General features: G+C 39.0%; 1 protein-coding gene and 1 non-coding gene across 3 annotated transcripts in view; one reads left to right on the top strand and one right to left on the bottom strand.

Moving 5' to 3' along the window:
• Positions 1–16,719, top strand: part of TTC28 (tetratricopeptide repeat domain 28) — a 568,766-nt gene that overhangs the window by 135,646 nt on the left and 416,401 nt on the right. The window lies entirely within an intron of this gene.
• Positions 8,920–8,991, bottom strand: TRNAC-GCA (transfer RNA cysteine (anticodon GCA)). The gene has a single exon. It is a non-coding gene; the product is annotated as a tRNA-Cys (tRNA).

Below are 16,719 nucleotides of genomic sequence, written 5' to 3'. Positions count from 1 at the left end.
TGATTCCAGATTCCTAAAAAGCAGTTTGAAGCCCTAACTTGGTCAGATCTCCAACCCTGGTGCAGCTTCCTGTGGCCAAGAGGCAGATTCATGCCTAATAAACACAGCTTCAGACTCCCTTGGAGAAGGAAATGGCAACCCACTCCAGTACCCTTGCCTGGAAAATCCCATAGACTGAGGAGCCGGTAGGCTATAATCCACTGGGTTGTGCATGACTGAGCGACTTCACTTTCACTTTCAGATTCCCTATCCTATTGATGGTGTGCAGTTCTCACAGAAAGAAGGATAAGTAGGGTACCTAAACTGAAGTTGCTGATTTAGTTATAACTAGAGACAGAATAATTGCATGTTCTCGAAAATCGTAATTGGAGTGCTTTGATTGTACCAAAATGAATGAATTCTAATAAGAAATGATAGTTTCATAATGATTTGTATCCCTTTGCTCTTAAACCAAATGAGAGACAATCCTGCAAGTGTGATCCCCTCACACAGCATCATAAGGAGTAAACTCTTACATGTGTAAAAGAGGTAGAGGAAGAAAGAAATGGTCGTCTAAAATTAGAGGGGAGATAGGACCCATAGACAGAGATTTTGATAGCCCTTTGTCTTTACTCGAAGGCAATGGCACCCCACTCCAGTACTCTTGCCTGGAAAATCTCATGGACGGAGGAGCCTGGAAGGCTGCAGTCCATGGGATCGCTGAGGGTCAGACACGACTGAGCGACTTCACTATTTATATTTCCCTGATATTGCTGATTTAAATAGCTTTTGCCATGATTCAGATAGGTTAATCCGGTGGGTGTTGCGATTGCACCCTGGGCCTCTCCTAGTTGCGTTGTGAACCTTAAGATACCTGCCCCCACCCCAGCCGCACCCACTGTTTGTAGAGCACCTGCAGGTTTACTAAGGGGGTTCAGCTTCTTCTCAGAGAATTGTGTCTGTAGTCCTCCTAGTCATCCCCACATCTTCAAAGATGTCTTTCTTTTGAACACACCATCGTATTTTCGTAGCATTCTTAGTTTGTACCCTATGTCTCTAAAGTAAACAGGTACAGGTCTTTTCTGAGCTCTTTGAGATTACTTTCTTTTTAGGTTATGACCCAAATCCTAAGCTTGTGAATGCTTCAGGGGTATCTTTATTTTATATCTGCTTGTCATGTATAGTTCCTAACATGACAGTTCTGTACTGAAGACTAATTGATGGTCCGTTAATTGATGGCACTTGAGATAGAAGAAAATGACCATATTAAACAGTATATTATTTGCCTAGAATCAAATTGCTACCACAGCTGCCATACTGAATAGGCTCACATGATGTGTCTGGTTGGAGCAAGATGCCAACAGATCAGTAAGTGTAGAGTTATTATAATAATTGAAAATCAGTATTAAAATTTCACAAATAAAAGCTTTGGTTTGGGAATTTTTATTGGATATTTGAGAATATCTGTTATTGGTGTGAATTTTTCTTTAAAAGATGGAATAGGATTTATGCTAGTAAAATATGTAATTCCTATTTTTGGTAGGGGGTGTTAATTTTTCACAAAATAAAATCCCCATTTTCAAAACTGTCTTTCTGATGTGTTCTAAGTGAAAGTGACAGTTGTCTCTTCATGTCCTCCTAATATATTGCTTAGCAACATTATAGCAGATGTTGGCATAAGTGAATATTGGATGTGAGAATGCTGATTATGGGAAGTGGGGAAAATTAAGAATAAAGGGGTTATGTTAGGAAACTGCTGAAGGGTAAGGGGTGTGTCCTATCAAAGTCTGGGCACCCATCAAGTATAGAAGATGTGGGTGCTGACCCACGAGTATATGCAGAGTGCTAGTCTCTAAAACCATCTGGCTTAATGCATTTATATGAGCAAATTAGAGATGTAAATGTGGCCATGAGGATTAATCACACACTGTGCTGCTCTGTGCGAGTCTTAGTGCCGAATCACATTTCACGTTCTTGGTGCTCTGTATGCTTTCTTTAGATTTATTACTTTTGCTTGGTATGCCATTTTTTATACATCACTGATGCTTTACAGTGGAATTTTTTGATGCCTGTACCTGCAACACGGAGGAAAGATCTCAAGGGGAAGGAAGAAACAGATCAGATCAGCATTGTTTTATATCCTTCCCTCGTTCAAATGCTGTCTAACATCTTTGGGAAATTTACTGCTGCCTCTAAGAATCTCTTGGCTTTCTCAGTATAGCCCTGTATTTTCAGCCTTTTTTCTCCTCCTGCCCAGCTTTATTGAGGTATAATTGACATATAACATTATATAAAAACATATACTGCAAAATGATAACCACCATAGGTCATGTGACTACCATTTTTTTCTTGTAATGACAACATTTAAGATTTACTGTCTTAGCAACCTTCATTTATATAATACAGTATTATTAACTATAATGACCTGCTGTACTTTAGATCCTAGAATGTATTCATACTCTAACTTAAAGTTTGTATGCTTTACATTTTTCTAGCTGATATTCTTCATGCCAGAAACTGGGAAACTTTTGATTGAGAAAATGTAAATTGACTTGCCTGAGGTGGAAAGCTAAGTCCTGGTGTTCAGATACAACAAAACGCGATCATCACTGAGGCAGAAATTGCTAGCTCTTCCCCAATATTCACTTCCTTTTTTTTCCCGTGCAGTGTGCTCTGCAGTTATTAACTGGACCTTTTGCCACCTCGAATAAAGACTACCCAGACTCATAGCTAGGGTGTATTCATAAAACTAAATTCTGGTCCGTGGGGTGTAATCCGAACTGTCTAATACAGTTCCTAGGACACCTTTATAGGGAGAGATGTGCTTTCTTCCTGTCTTATTCTCCTTCCTGTTGGATGGAATGTAGATATTGGCTGGTGGTTAAGTAGCTATTTGAACTGAACTGTACTGAAAGTATGTATTAAAGATGAGAGAAGGCCAGATAGGGAATGGATTCTTGAGGATAGGGAACCTAATGTCAGCCTTGAACTTATAATCTCTGCACTTTGTTTATATAGGAGAAAGTTAAATTTCTGTCTTAGATAAGCCACTGTTATTTTGAGTTATCTAGTCCCTGAAGCTAAAGCTAACCCTGGCTAACATGAGCATCCTCAAATAAGACTTACTTTGTACCTATTATAAGCTTGGTTAATTGACCATTTCTAGCATTTAGATATATGCTTTTAAAAATTAAAAGTTAGCTTCTGGTTTTCTTCTCACTATTTATATCTGACCTGATGTATTCCTGCGATTTTCTTACGTATAGAGTTTACCCTAGTGATTGTGTTTCAGTAAGACAGCTGAAGAAGATTTTTTTCTCCCGAATGAGAGAAACCAAAGTTTGTAAACCTAAGTCAGTAACCAGAAATGTAAATCTATGATGTTTTATGGTTCTGCTGATTATCTATGATCATTGGACACAGAGGCACACAGCAACCGTAAGAAATTTGGGGGAGTCTATAAAATGGAAAGCATCTGGTGTGAAGTCTATAAAAGACCACACTATCAAGTCATTTCAGATTCTTTTGTGAGTTGAAATTTGGCTTAATATAAATGGCTTCCAAGTAGTATTGCTTCCTTCTGTTCTCAAAGAGGATATTAAAGCACTGAAGAATGCTGTAATTTAGTTAGGTAGATGTAAAAATCCTGGGAGGATCAACATCGGGTAAATATCATCTCTTCCAGTGTTGAAAATGAAATGATAATAGGGTAGCTTAGAGATAGTAATAGAAAAAGTAAAGATGAAATTCAAGTTCTGATACTGAGAGAGAAGAAGGGTATTTCATTTTAAATTATGTTCTAAGGAAGATAAAAGCGTGAGGATTTTTTTTTCTCTCTTTTGAAGTGAGCAAATGAAGGCCAACAAAATCTTACCATACACTAATTTAGTCTTTTTCATAGATAGGGAAAATCTTTCCTAAACTAAACTGAAAAGTAAGCATCATCAAGAGACTGTAAAAGATAGACACATAATCAGGAAAATGAAGGTGCTGATATGATAAATTAGCATCTGGCTCCCTTAACCATCTTATGGAGCTACAAGCATGATATGGCTTTGTTTTCCTGTAATCACTTCCCTAACCATGTTCTGTGAAACCCCTCTTTTTGAGCAGATTCTCAGTTCCATAACTTTGTGTATACTTTAGAATATTTAAAAAATTCCAGTTTAAAACTCCAATAGTATATCCAGTTTAAAGTTCTTCCTGTCCCCTTTGTCCAAAGCCAGTGGCTCAGGCTTCATCATGAAAAAAATTTTCCAATTAAAATAAATAAATTTATTAAAACAAAAAATTTCCCTACCTCTTCTGGATCTCTAGCTCTCCCAGTGAGTTAGAAGGAAGGAAGTGTAAAGAGTGTAATGTCTCACTTAACTGGTCCAGTCGTAGCTCACTCAGTGTTGATTGTTGCGGTTTCTCTGGTCTCCATTGGCAGGTGTCCAAATGCTAGTTCTCTTATGGAGGCACATGTATGATTATTTTGAAGGGCCCTTTAGGAACGTCCTCATTGCAGTTTCTTAATATGAGAAACTAAGTTCCAGTTCTGTCTCTTCCAGCCTCTCTGAGGGTCCACCTCTAGTGATACACTCTAAAGCCCCCTGCTACTGGAATCCTCTTGCCTCCAGGCAGTCTTCCTGGGTAAGGTACCAGCAAGATATCCCAAGTCACCTTCTATGATAACTGAATTTGGAAGTTCATATATCTTTGCCATGCCAGTTGATGGGAGTTTAACCTATTCCACTGTTGTCTCTTTCTGCTTGTTTTCTCAAATTATCAGAGCAGATCAATTATTCATTGCCTAGTAATTCTTAAAGTGTAGTCTTTAGACAGGAGCAGCATCACCTCGAAATTTGTGAGAGATATAAATTCTTCAGCCTTATGGGGCCCGTTTGTATGTATACTAATGTGCTTGAACAGCTGGTGGGATATCCAAATGGTGAATGAGTTTCTCTTACTACAGATACTCTCAATGATTAATTATTGTATTTTGAATATAATGTCAGTCAGTCAGTTCAGTCGCTCAGTTGTGTCCGACTCTTTGCGACCCTGTGAATCACAGCACACCAGGCCTCCCTGTCCATCACCAACTCCTGGAGTTCACTCAGACTCAGTCCATTGAGTCAGTGATGCCATCCAGTCATCTCATCCTCTGTCGTCCCCTTCTCCTCCTGCCTCCAATCCCTCCCAGTATCAGAGTCTTTTCCAGAGAGTCAGCTCTTTGCATGAGGTGGCCAAAGTACTGGAGCTTCAGCTTCAGCATCATTCCCTCCAAAGAAATCCCAGGGCTGATCTCCTTCAGAATGGACTGGTTGGATCTCCTTGCAGTCCAACGGACTGTAGCCATTATAAATTAGTGGAGGTAGCGCATGACATGTCATAGATCTTCTTTCGGCTGAAGAAACAAGTTACAGGTCCATATGTAAAGTGTTACCATGTGAGTTGAAAAAAATGTTTGAATATGCATGGAACAGTTCAGGCAGTAATGGGAAGGAGAAGTTAAACTTTTTATTTTGTAGTCTTTTTTATTTTGTAGTCTTCTATCTGTTCACATTTTACCATAATATATTTTAACTTTATAATGACAACTGGTTTAACAAAATAGTATCTCACCATAATCAACCTTTACCTGTGACCTTATCTCTGGACTTAAACATCCTAAATCTAAAACCTTCATGTTAATATAGTTCAACTCTGACCTGGCTTCTTTCATTTATTCAGCTTTTATCCTGATGATCTTATTTGTATTTCCTTTTAGGGGTCTCATCAGAGAGCTATTATTTTCCCATATAGTCTGAGGTTCACTTCTCTATTTGTTTTATTTTCAAATTTTTTAAATTGTGGTAAAATTTAATTTTTTAAATTCTTTTAACCACATAAGAAAATTTGTTTGTTATTTAATGTCTTTTTTCAATGAACATATTCCTCCACTTCCGTATTCCTCCTCCATAGGACAAGGAACATTTCCTGAAAGGACAACCTTGAAATTAATAGCTACAACCAAGTCTGGGCTGTTTGAGAGCAGAGGACAATCCAGAACAGAAGATACACACAGAAGATCAGAGTCAGATAATATATAGATCAGGTATCAACTTGTTCATGAGGGCAAGAGCCAGGCTTTGGGTGAGATTCCTGAGTATTCAGAGACAGGGAAGAAAAAACCTGGATAAGGAGTAGGTACCAAGTGATTGGATAAGGAGATTGAGGATTAAACATAAGATAATTGATTACATTGCTAATACGGAACAACAATAGTAACAAGAAATGAGCTTGGTAATATATATTTTCTGCAAAAAACAGAAACTGATCTTGGAGTATGAGTGGACTTGACCTGACCTGGAAGAGGTAAGTAGGTGGCACTTTGAGAGGTTGGAGGGCAAGGCAGTTTGTGTCAGGTTCCACTTACTTTCTTTAGATTCTGTGTTAGAAAAAAAGAGTAAGATTTGGAGTAGGAATATAAAAACTCCCAAGCTAAACCGCTTACCACTTCCACCTCCCTCTGTCAAAACACACACACACACGTAGGAGATCTCTGTGGCTTTTAATAATCTTTTACTGGTATACATGATGCGTTAATGACCTGATGAAATAAGACTACCCTTTTATTAATGGGGTGACTATTTCAGTATTACCTTTCAGAAACTGACCTTTAAAAAAGATTAAAGCCTCTCATTTAGTAACATATCTTTTGATGTTTCTGTCTTTACCAAATCCTGGTTTGTATTAGAACTTCCATTTCTGGGGAGATTATTGAGAAAGTTATTGAATAGTCTTAGATATATCTGGAATTTTTCAAATTGTCTCACCCATTTCAGTAGTTTTTACATATAAGTTTAAATGAAATCCATACTATCTTCAAGCTAAAATCTCCTAGGTTTTGCTTTTTGGATGAATTTATTATCTTTCTTCCTTTCCTTTCATCCTTTCATCCTTCCTCTGTTTCTCAGTCCTCAGACCCAGGTCCCTTATCCATTTAAATGCATTTTTATTATTATTTAGAATTTTACTCTAAGCTTTTTGAGGTAAAACTTTAAACAAGATTTTATATAAAATTAAGGCAAAATATTTTATATGTAGAAACATTTATATATAAATTTATATATAAATATAACATTTATATGTTATATATGTAGAAACATTTTATATGTAGAAAGTCTAAGTAAGTTGACTAAGATACAGAATAAGTGAGAGTACAATAAAATAAGTAGCATTACACTTGGCAGGTATGAAAATTGTGACTGTTACTTGTCATTAAGATCTGACTACTTTAGGAAGCAGAGGTTTTTTTTTTTTAAGATTTCTTTTTCTTCAGTTGGAACTGATTCTGACACAGAATAGTCACGGTGTTTTAGGATCGGAATTTAAAAATCTTATCTTTGAGTTGGTGATGCTAAAGTTGGTGAGAATTATAGGAAACAATCTTTCCATCTATTTTTTTGGAGGCAGTCAGAAAAGTTTGTGTACAGGTTATTTTTTTTTTTAAGAGTTTATAGTCACAGATGAACTATATTAGGCTAGCATATATTGTTATAAAGGTTAGTTTCATCTTTATTTGGCCTTTTCAGCTTTGTTCTGTTTCATTTGCTCTAATGTGTCTAAACAAGATACCATATAGAGCCATGGTGTTCTTAGTAGAATAATGTGAAATATTGACATATTTTATCTTTTAGATACTCTATAGATGATAATTATAGAAAATGGTTACAATAAATTAATATCATCAGCACATGTCCATGAATAACTCATTCAACCGAGAATGTTGTTGATCTGTTCTCTCAACTTTCCATGCTGATGTCAGTCTGATGAATTTTTATTTTTGTTGTCTGATGCTAGATGGAGAATGATAGCTCATGCCAAAGAGTTAAAAATTTATGAGAGGAAGAGTTTTAAATAAAGAGAATTATATATTAACTTAAATTTTCTGTGATTGCTGGGAGAAATATAAATAACCTCATATATGCAGATGACACCACCCTTATGGCAGAAAGTGAAGAAGAACTAAGGAGCCTCTTGGTGAAAGTGAAAGAGGAGAGTGAAAAAGTTGGCTTAAAGCTCAGCATTCAGAAAACTAAGATCATGGCATCTGGTCCCATCACTTCATGACAAATAGATGGGGAAACAGTGGACTTTGTCTTTTGGGCTCCAAAATCACTGCAGATGGTGATTGCAGCCATGAAATTAAAAGACGCTTACTCCTTAGAAGGAAAGTTATGACCAACCTAGACCGCATTTTGAAAAGCAGAGACATTACTTTGCCAACAAAGGTCCATCTAGTCAAGGCTATGGTTTCTTCACTGGTCATGTATGGATGTGAGAGTTGGACTGTGAAGAAAGCTGAGCGCCAAAGAACTGATGCTTTTGAACTGTGGTGTTGGAGAAGACTCTTGAGAGTCTCTTGGACAGCAAGGAGATCCAACCAGTCTATCCTAAAGGAGATCAGTCCTAGTTGTTCTTTGGAAGGACTGATGCTGAAGCTAAAACTCCAATACTTTGGCCACCTCATGCAAAGAGGTGAAAAGACCTCTTCTCATTTGAAAAGACCCTGATGCTGGGAAGGACTGAGGGCAGGAGGAGAAGGGGACGACAGAGGATGAGATGGTTGGATGGCATCATCGACTCGATGGATATGGGTTTGGGTGGATTCCAGGAGCTGGTGATGGACAGGGTGGCCGGGCGTGCTGCGGTTCATGGGGTTGCAAAGAGTCTGACACAGCTGAGCAACTGAACTGAAATTTTCTGTGAATTGGGGAAAACTGATCACTTTTTTAAAAAATAAGGCTTTATTGTGATACTTTTTACATACCGTAAGTGAAGGTGAAGTGAAGTTGCTCAGTCGTGTCCAACTCTTTGTGACCCCATGGACTGCAGCCCACCAGGCTTCTCCATCCATGGAATTTTCCAGGCATGAGTACTGGAGTGGGTTGCCATTTTCTTCTCCAGGGGATCTTCCCAACCCAGGGATTGAACCTGGGTCTCCTGCATTGCAGGCAGACGCTTTACCATCTGAGCCACCAGGGAATAACTACATACCATAAAGTTTCTAATTCCCTGATCAGGGATCGAACCTGGGCCCCCTGCAGTGGGAACACAGAGTTTTAGCCACTGGACCACCTGGGAAGTCCCTACATACCATAAAGTTTACACTTTTAAGAGTGTATAATTTAGTGATTTTTCTTTTATTCGGTAAGTTGTGTAACCACTATACAATTCTAAATCATTTCCATCTATCTCCAAAGAAATACCCATTAGCAGCCATTCTTCCTGTCTCCTAACCGCTCCCCAACTCCCCCTTCCCTCTCCAGCCCCCCACTCCCCACCCCTCCCCCACCCAACCCTGGCAACCACTCACCAGTTGACTTTCTGTCTCTACAAATTTGCCTGTTCTGGACATCTTGCATAAATGGAACCATACAGTATGTGTCACCTTCTTTTTTAGCAGCAGAACATCTGAATCTAAGTCTGGAAACATTAGCATTCTTACCAAAGCAAATTTGAACAAAACTTCAGTAATATTTCTAGACTGGATTTGTGTAGCATCCCAGGAAGTAGGTTTTGATTTGATGATAGATTTGATTTGATTTGCTAATAGATTTGAGGATGATAGATTCATAAGCCCAGTGAACGGAGCATTTCAAGGAGGTGCTCTTTTGTTTAGAATTGTTAGTGTTGTAAGAGAGAGGACTTCCGAGTAGAAAGGTGAACCTGAAAACACTTGAAGATACTAAATGAAAAAGGAAAATAATGTAAAATATTGTTGGTACATTTTGGTTTAATCTTTTAACTTACTTTGGTAGTTATTTGCTGTTCAACCTTTGCCATTTACAATGTATAGCTAATCCCAGCTACTAACATGGACAGTCATCTTTTGTACTGTGTCCTGTGTGCAGAACGCTACCAGTAATTGTGTTAGATGATAGCAGTGTTTCTGTGGGAGGTGGATCTTCTGAAATACCTTTCATGCAAGTTAGTTTTTGTCTTATATGTGCATTCAGAATAAACAGAAAATTCTTTACGATCTTAACTGCTGTTCCTTAATTTGGTAATCAGTGTCCACTATCTGGCCCATTCATGTACTCTTGAAGTTGGAAGAAAAAGCCCTGTCTTGTTTTTATATCAATGGCCAGATAGACAGCACTTTAAAAAATTAGCATATGAATGTTTTGACTATCTCACTTAAGACAGCCTGTCAGTTTGGCAGCTCTGAGCCTGTTATTTCTGTGTCTTCTCTTTTCTCATTTTCATGTTTTGACAAATAAAATTGTACTTTTGACAAGTGATTTGTACTTCATCTAAGGTTTTCAAAGTGTTTTTAATATATTTATTAAACTATCTAAAGATCGTTTTATCCACCCATTTTTAGGTAACATAAAATTCTCTTTAATACAAATGAAAATAGAAATTGATAGTACTGAAGTTCTTGCACTAAAAAACATTATTGGACAATAATTATATTTCAGAAGCTTATATTTTTTCACTTAAGCATTTTCAGACTTAGGCCAGAGCGTAGTACTGATTTAAGGGGAAAAGCTCCTTCTGGCATTACTTGGGAGAGTGTATCTTTCAGATCTGAAGGTATTTCCAAGTGTTGTTCAGTCGCTTAGTTGTGTCTGACTCTTAATGACCCCATGGACTGCAGCACGCCAGGCTTCCCTATTCTTCACCATCTCCTGAAGCTTGCTCAAATCCTTTGGTAAATGAGTAAATGCCGTGCTGAAAATTTTATTGCTAAAGGAAATTCTGTCTATTTAATCTTATTTTTTGGCTAGCATTAAATTCAGTGATTCATTGAATGAATATTTAATGAGTACTTAATATGTTGGGACCTGTTTGAAGTACTGGACTTAGAGTGGTGAGTGGTACAGATATCACTCTCTAGACCTTAGAATCTATTGGGTGACATAGTGATCAAATGAGTAAAAAATTCATTTTCAAACCGTAATATGTGGATGTGGCTTGAAGAAAACAAGAGAATATATAGTGAATTTGGAGAGGGGAGTTGATTTTGTTCAGGAGTACTCCTTGAGGACTTGCTATTTATATTTGAGAAGAGACTCAAAATATTGAGAAGGAATACCTACTCTGGAGGAAGAGATTTCCAGGCAGACATAACTGTAACCACTGAGGTCATGAAGGAAGCATAAGAAGGCAGGTCTGGCCACAGTTAAAGAAAAGTATGGGAAGAGATGAGGGTGAAAAGTAGAGGCTAGATGATGTACGGCCTTGCAGGACGTGGTAGAGGCTTTGTATTTTTATACCTTTTGCAAAGTAAAAGTGAAGTCGCTCAGTCGTGTCTGACTCTTTGTGACCCCATGGACAGTAGCCTATCAGGCTCCACCGTCCATGGGATTTTCCAGGCAAGAATACTGGAGTGGGCTGCCATTTCCTTCTCCAGGGGATCTTCCCAACCCAAGGATCGAACCCGGGTCTCCTGCATTGCAGACAGACGCTTTACCATCTGAACCACCAGGGAAGCACTTTGTGCAAAGGGAAGCCTTAAGCAGTTTTCAAATGGGGAACTGCATGATCTAATTTATATTATTTAAAAATCATTCTGGCTTCCCTGGTAGCTCAGCTGGTAAAGAATCCACCTGCAATGCAGGAGACCCTGGTTCGATTCCTGGGTTGGGAAGATCCACTGGAGAATGGATGGATGACCCACTCCAGTGTTGTTGGGCTTCCCCCGTGGCTCAGCTGGTAAGGAATCCGCCTGCAATGTGGGAGACCCGAGTTAGATCCTTGGGTTGGGAAGATCCGCTGGAGAAGGGAATGGCTACCCACTCCAGTATTCTGACCGTAGTCCATGGAGTCACAAAGAGTTGGGCATGACTGAGTGACATTCACTTTCACAGAGAGAGTGGATCACAGGAGGCAGAGTGAAGCTCTTGTAGTCGTCCAGTTGATATCCATGACTACTGTGGCTAAAGAGGAAGGGGTAGAGGTGATGCGAAGTGGCAGAATATGAGTTAGAATTTGTAGGTAGAAAGTTGAGGACTTGCTAATGGGTTAGATGTTGAGGGCAAGCACAGGAGTGGAATCCAAAGTAACTTTTAATTTTTTGGCCTGAGCTGCTAGAGGAATAGAGATGCCATTAACTGAGATAAAATAAAGAATGAAGAATGACCAGATTACTGAGGGGAAACCAAGAGTTTTGTTGAGATGTCTGAGATGTCCTGTTAGATGTCTTAGTGAAGATGTTGAGTAGGCAGCTGTTCATATAAGTCTGGAGCTCAGAGAGGTAGGAATTTGATGTATAAATATGAATGTCATCAATTAAGAGGTGATATTTAGAGACTTGGGGCTAGCCGAAATCTGAGGGAGTATTTATAGGCAGAAGACTCTGCCTTGGAGCTCTCCAGCATACATACATATCTATTCATTCCTATATGTTCATGCAAGAAAAACTTGTGTTCCCATATAAACAAAATCAAACCTGTTTATGTGAGTCAAGCACAGTTCTTGGTTGCAAGTGAAAGTCGTTCAGTTGTGTCTGACTCTTTGCCACCCCATGGACTATACAGTCCATGGAATTCTCCAAGCCAGAATGCTGCAGTGGGTAGCCATTCCCTTCTCCTGGGGATCTTTCCAAACCCAGGGATTGAACCCAGGTCTCCCGCATTGCAGGCAGGTTCTTTGCCAATTGAGTGACCAGGGAAGCCCAAGAACACTGGAGAGGGTAGCCTATCCCTTCTCCAGCAGATTTTCCTGATCCAGAAATTGAACTGGGGTCTCCTGCATTGCAGGTGATTCTTTACCAGCTGAGCGACCAGGGAAGCCCTTGGTTGCAAGTTTAACAGAAAATAATTGTGACTGTTTTAATCCAAAGGTACATGGAATTCAGCCATAATGGGCCCGCAGCACACTGCTTTATCCTGGAGCTGGATGTTGTAGGTCATGATGAGCTCCCTGGTACCGATGATCACAGTAGCTAGCTGCTGCTGTGGGTCCTGCCAGAGTAAATTCTCTGTCTTACTATTCTTGCCAGGGAGTTCAACAACTACCATACATAAGTGTCCATTTTGTGAGTGTCACCTATTTGGTTGTTTCTTAATTACACAGTAGCAACAAGTCAGCGCTTTCAAATGGACTTCAAGAGTCATATTTTCTTCTATTGACTTTCTTCTCTAATAGCCTTTATCCTGCCATAGCATGGAAACGAGATCTACTTTCCCTGTGTTCCTTTTAACCATAACCAGAGAAATTGTAGTCATTTTTGCTTAAAAACACACAAGTAAATAAGCCCCCTGTTCAAGCTTCTTTATTATGTTAAATTTAGCATAATAAAACACTGCCCCTGCACATTCAGGTTTCCTTTAAGAAGGTTGATAAACCCAAAGCTGTATGTTCTGCCTCAAATATCTGACCACTGAACTGACTTGAGATAAATCCTATGAATTCTAAGTAAAGATAACATATGCTGAAATTTTTCCCAGGTTGATAAATTATATAGCACCAATTATGCATGCTCTATAGCTATGGCTACCTGGTAGAGAGAAATAACAAAATTGTAGCCCATTGATCTGATCTATATGAGAAAATTGTAACACAGTCATGGAGTCATGGTATTCTTAAGATAGATGATTCATTATTTACCAAAGAGATAAAGTATTTCCAGGTTACTACCCATGTCCTTTAATTGAATGCTGGACTTTTTCATCGAGTGGTAGATTTTGTTGTCTTCCTTCAAAGAGTATTGAACTTTGTTCTGCCGAATAGTTAAGTTACTTGTAGATTAAATATCCTTTTTTCAAGACTGGTTTTTAAACTTTGTCAGGGTAGGTTTACAGTATACTTTAGTGTCATTAATCTCTTCTATTGAGAAATGACTCTTCTGAGGTCTCTACTGAATGCTCCAGGTAGTCCCTCCGCTCTAGCTATTGGAACTTAAAAGACTTACAGCCCTAGAGAGTTCTGACAGTTGTTCATCTTACAGCTTTCCTTCACTTAGCCTCATGGAGTTTTACCCTATTTTGGGCAACTTTGTGTTCATCCAAAACTCAAGAAGACTGTCTGTTGATTTCTAGAGAAGCATGTCCACGTCTTCTTCATTTCTCTGCCTTGAATGTTCCAGCTTCCTTGGCATCCTCAGACTCTGACTCCTCAAGACCATTGTGCTCTGCTTGGGATCCCTTTCCTCCTCTGGGGTCCGGAAAGTGCCTCCAGGCAGAAATCCAGGGTGATCACAGGGGTTACCTCATTTGTTTTGCTTTTCTCAAGGTTCATGGACTATGTGCATATTGTTGTCTGAAATAGTACAAAAAACAGTGTTTTTCCTGTATTTTATCCAGTTTTCTAGATATGCTAGGAGAGTACGCCTGGTCCCAGTTGCTGTGTCATGAACAGAAGCAGAAGTCTCATTAGAAAAATTATTTTACCACTAAAATACATGAAAATTAGAACCTGACAGGTGTGGCTCTTAATATATAATCAATACAAAATCCTTGGTGTGATAAAGAGAGAAAAAAAATCAAGTCAGTGTTAGCATAGTAAAACAACAGTAACACAAACAGTAAACATACATACAGGATATATTATATATATATGTGTGTGTGTGTATAATTACATATATAATTTAAAACTCCCAACAACCATACTTTGCTATTATTATCTCTATTTTACAAAGTTGGGAATTAAAGTACAGAAAAATGAAGTAACCCAAGGTCAGATAGCTAGTTGGTGGATCTAGAGTTTGAACCAGGCATAATTAGCCAAATTAAAAATGCTGCCTCAGGAAACTGGGCAGGTGTCCCACCCATCCCAACTGAGCAGTGAATTATATTGTATTTTTTCTTTTTTCACCAAAGCTTTATACATGTCATCATTATGTAAATGAACTACAAATCTCTTAATAGCTATAGCTGTAGATACAGATATATATCCTTAGCTCCAGGCAGTACCTCCACCTGCCTAGTTTATATTCTTGTGAATCTCTCATGACTACCTTAGACCCAGAAGTCCCAAACTGAATTTAATACCTACCTGTTCTTTCTGTGACCGATACCTTAGTTAATGGGTTATCTCTTTTTCTAAAAGATGGTGAAAAATTTAGGGATCATCTTTAAATCCTTCCTTCTCTGTCTCTTTCACATAACAACTTCCTTTTTGGTGTTGTATGTGTGTTAGTCACTCAGTTGCGTCTGACTCTTGGTGACCTCACTGTAGCCTGCCAGGCTCCTCTGTCCATGGAATTCTTCAGGTAAGAATACTGGAATGGGTAGCCATTCCCTTCTCTAGGAGATTTTCCCAACCCAGGGATCGAAAATGGGTCTCCTGCATTGTAGGGAGATTCTTTACCATCTGAACCACCCCGGAAGCCTAGGCCATGTTTTACTTGTGAAATGTCTCTCAAGAAGGGCCTTTCTCTGTTTCTGCTGCCCTAATTCAAGACCTCTTCATCCCTTCCTGAGCTATTGCAACAGAAACTTCTTTGGCTTTTCTGTCTTTATTATTCTCATATGCTCTTCTGTCCTTCACAGTATACTTCCAGAGTTAGCATGAAACTCAAATAGATTTGCTGATGCCTTAATTAAGAACCTGTGCTGCTCACCCTTGTAAGTCAGGAGTTAAGAACGAGACTTGAGAATCTGACTCCAGTTTCCTTTCTTCTAGCCATGATTCTTTGGGAATTCTTTGGCAGTTAACCCATTAGTCTTAAGTTCCTCTTCTGTAAAATGGGCATAATGATAGTTCCTCCTCATAAAGGTATTAAGAAGAATCAACAAATAAAAACATATACATATAAAAGGCTTCTGTGCTTGGTACATACTCAATAAATGATAGTTATTATTGTTAAGGCAATAGCATTCACAGCCCTCTAACCTTCAGTACACTATGCCTTGCCTTGTGTTACGTGTCTCAGGTCAATAAGGTGACTTACTGATGTGGTCCATGTTTTCATGCCTCCGTGTTTTGGGTCATGCTCTGTTCCTTCAGTCTGGCACATTCCTTCTCCAACCTCTTCTCTGCTTGCTGAAAGGATACTGTGCCACCTCTCCACTAAACCCTTTCTTAGTTACAATAGTCAGAATTGATTACTCTTTAGGGCTCTCATAGTGTTAATGAGGGTGTTTGCTATGACCAGTTTTCGTTCTCTTGGCAAAACTCTATTAGCCTTTGCCCTGCTTCATTCCGTATTCCAAGGTCAAATTTGCCTGTTAAAGTAATGCTCAAAATTCTCCAAGCCAGGCTTCAGCAATACGTGAACCGTGAACTTCCAAATGTTCAAGCAGAAACTCCAGTACTTTGGCCACCTCATGCGGAGTGTTGACTCATTGGGAAAGACTCTGATGCTGGGAGGGATTGGGGGCAGGAGGAGAAGGGGATGACAGAGGATGAGATGGCTGGACAGCATCATGGACTCGATGGACGTGAGTTTGAGTGAACTCCGGGAGTTGATGATGGACAGGGAGGCCTGGTGTGCTGCATTTCATGGGGTCGCAAAGAGTTGGACACAACAGAGCGACTGAACTGAACTGAGTCTTAATGAGAGAATATGCCCATAATTATTTCGTCTTCTAGCACTTAGCTTGCTCTAAGAGCTTGGATTCTTAGAGTCAGATGAATGGCAAGATCAGTAAGGGTTAGCTGCTATTGTTATTGTTGTTTTTGTTAGTAGTGTACTTGTCTTCTCCTTCAACCTCCACCAGACTGCTCTGTCTTCAAGGGCAAAAATCATCTGATTTATTTTTGTCTCCTTTCACAGTACCTAGTAGAGTCCCTTGTATAGAATGACTACTCAGTCTGATCTTG

Source organism: Ovis aries, chromosome 17 (assembly GCF_016772045.2).
Source record: "Ovis aries strain OAR_USU_Benz2616 breed Rambouillet chromosome 17, ARS-UI_Ramb_v3.0, whole genome shotgun sequence".
Lineage (NCBI taxonomy): Eukaryota > Metazoa > Chordata > Mammalia > Artiodactyla > Bovidae > Ovis > Ovis aries.
This window is presented reverse-complemented; position numbering and strand designations above follow the sequence as displayed.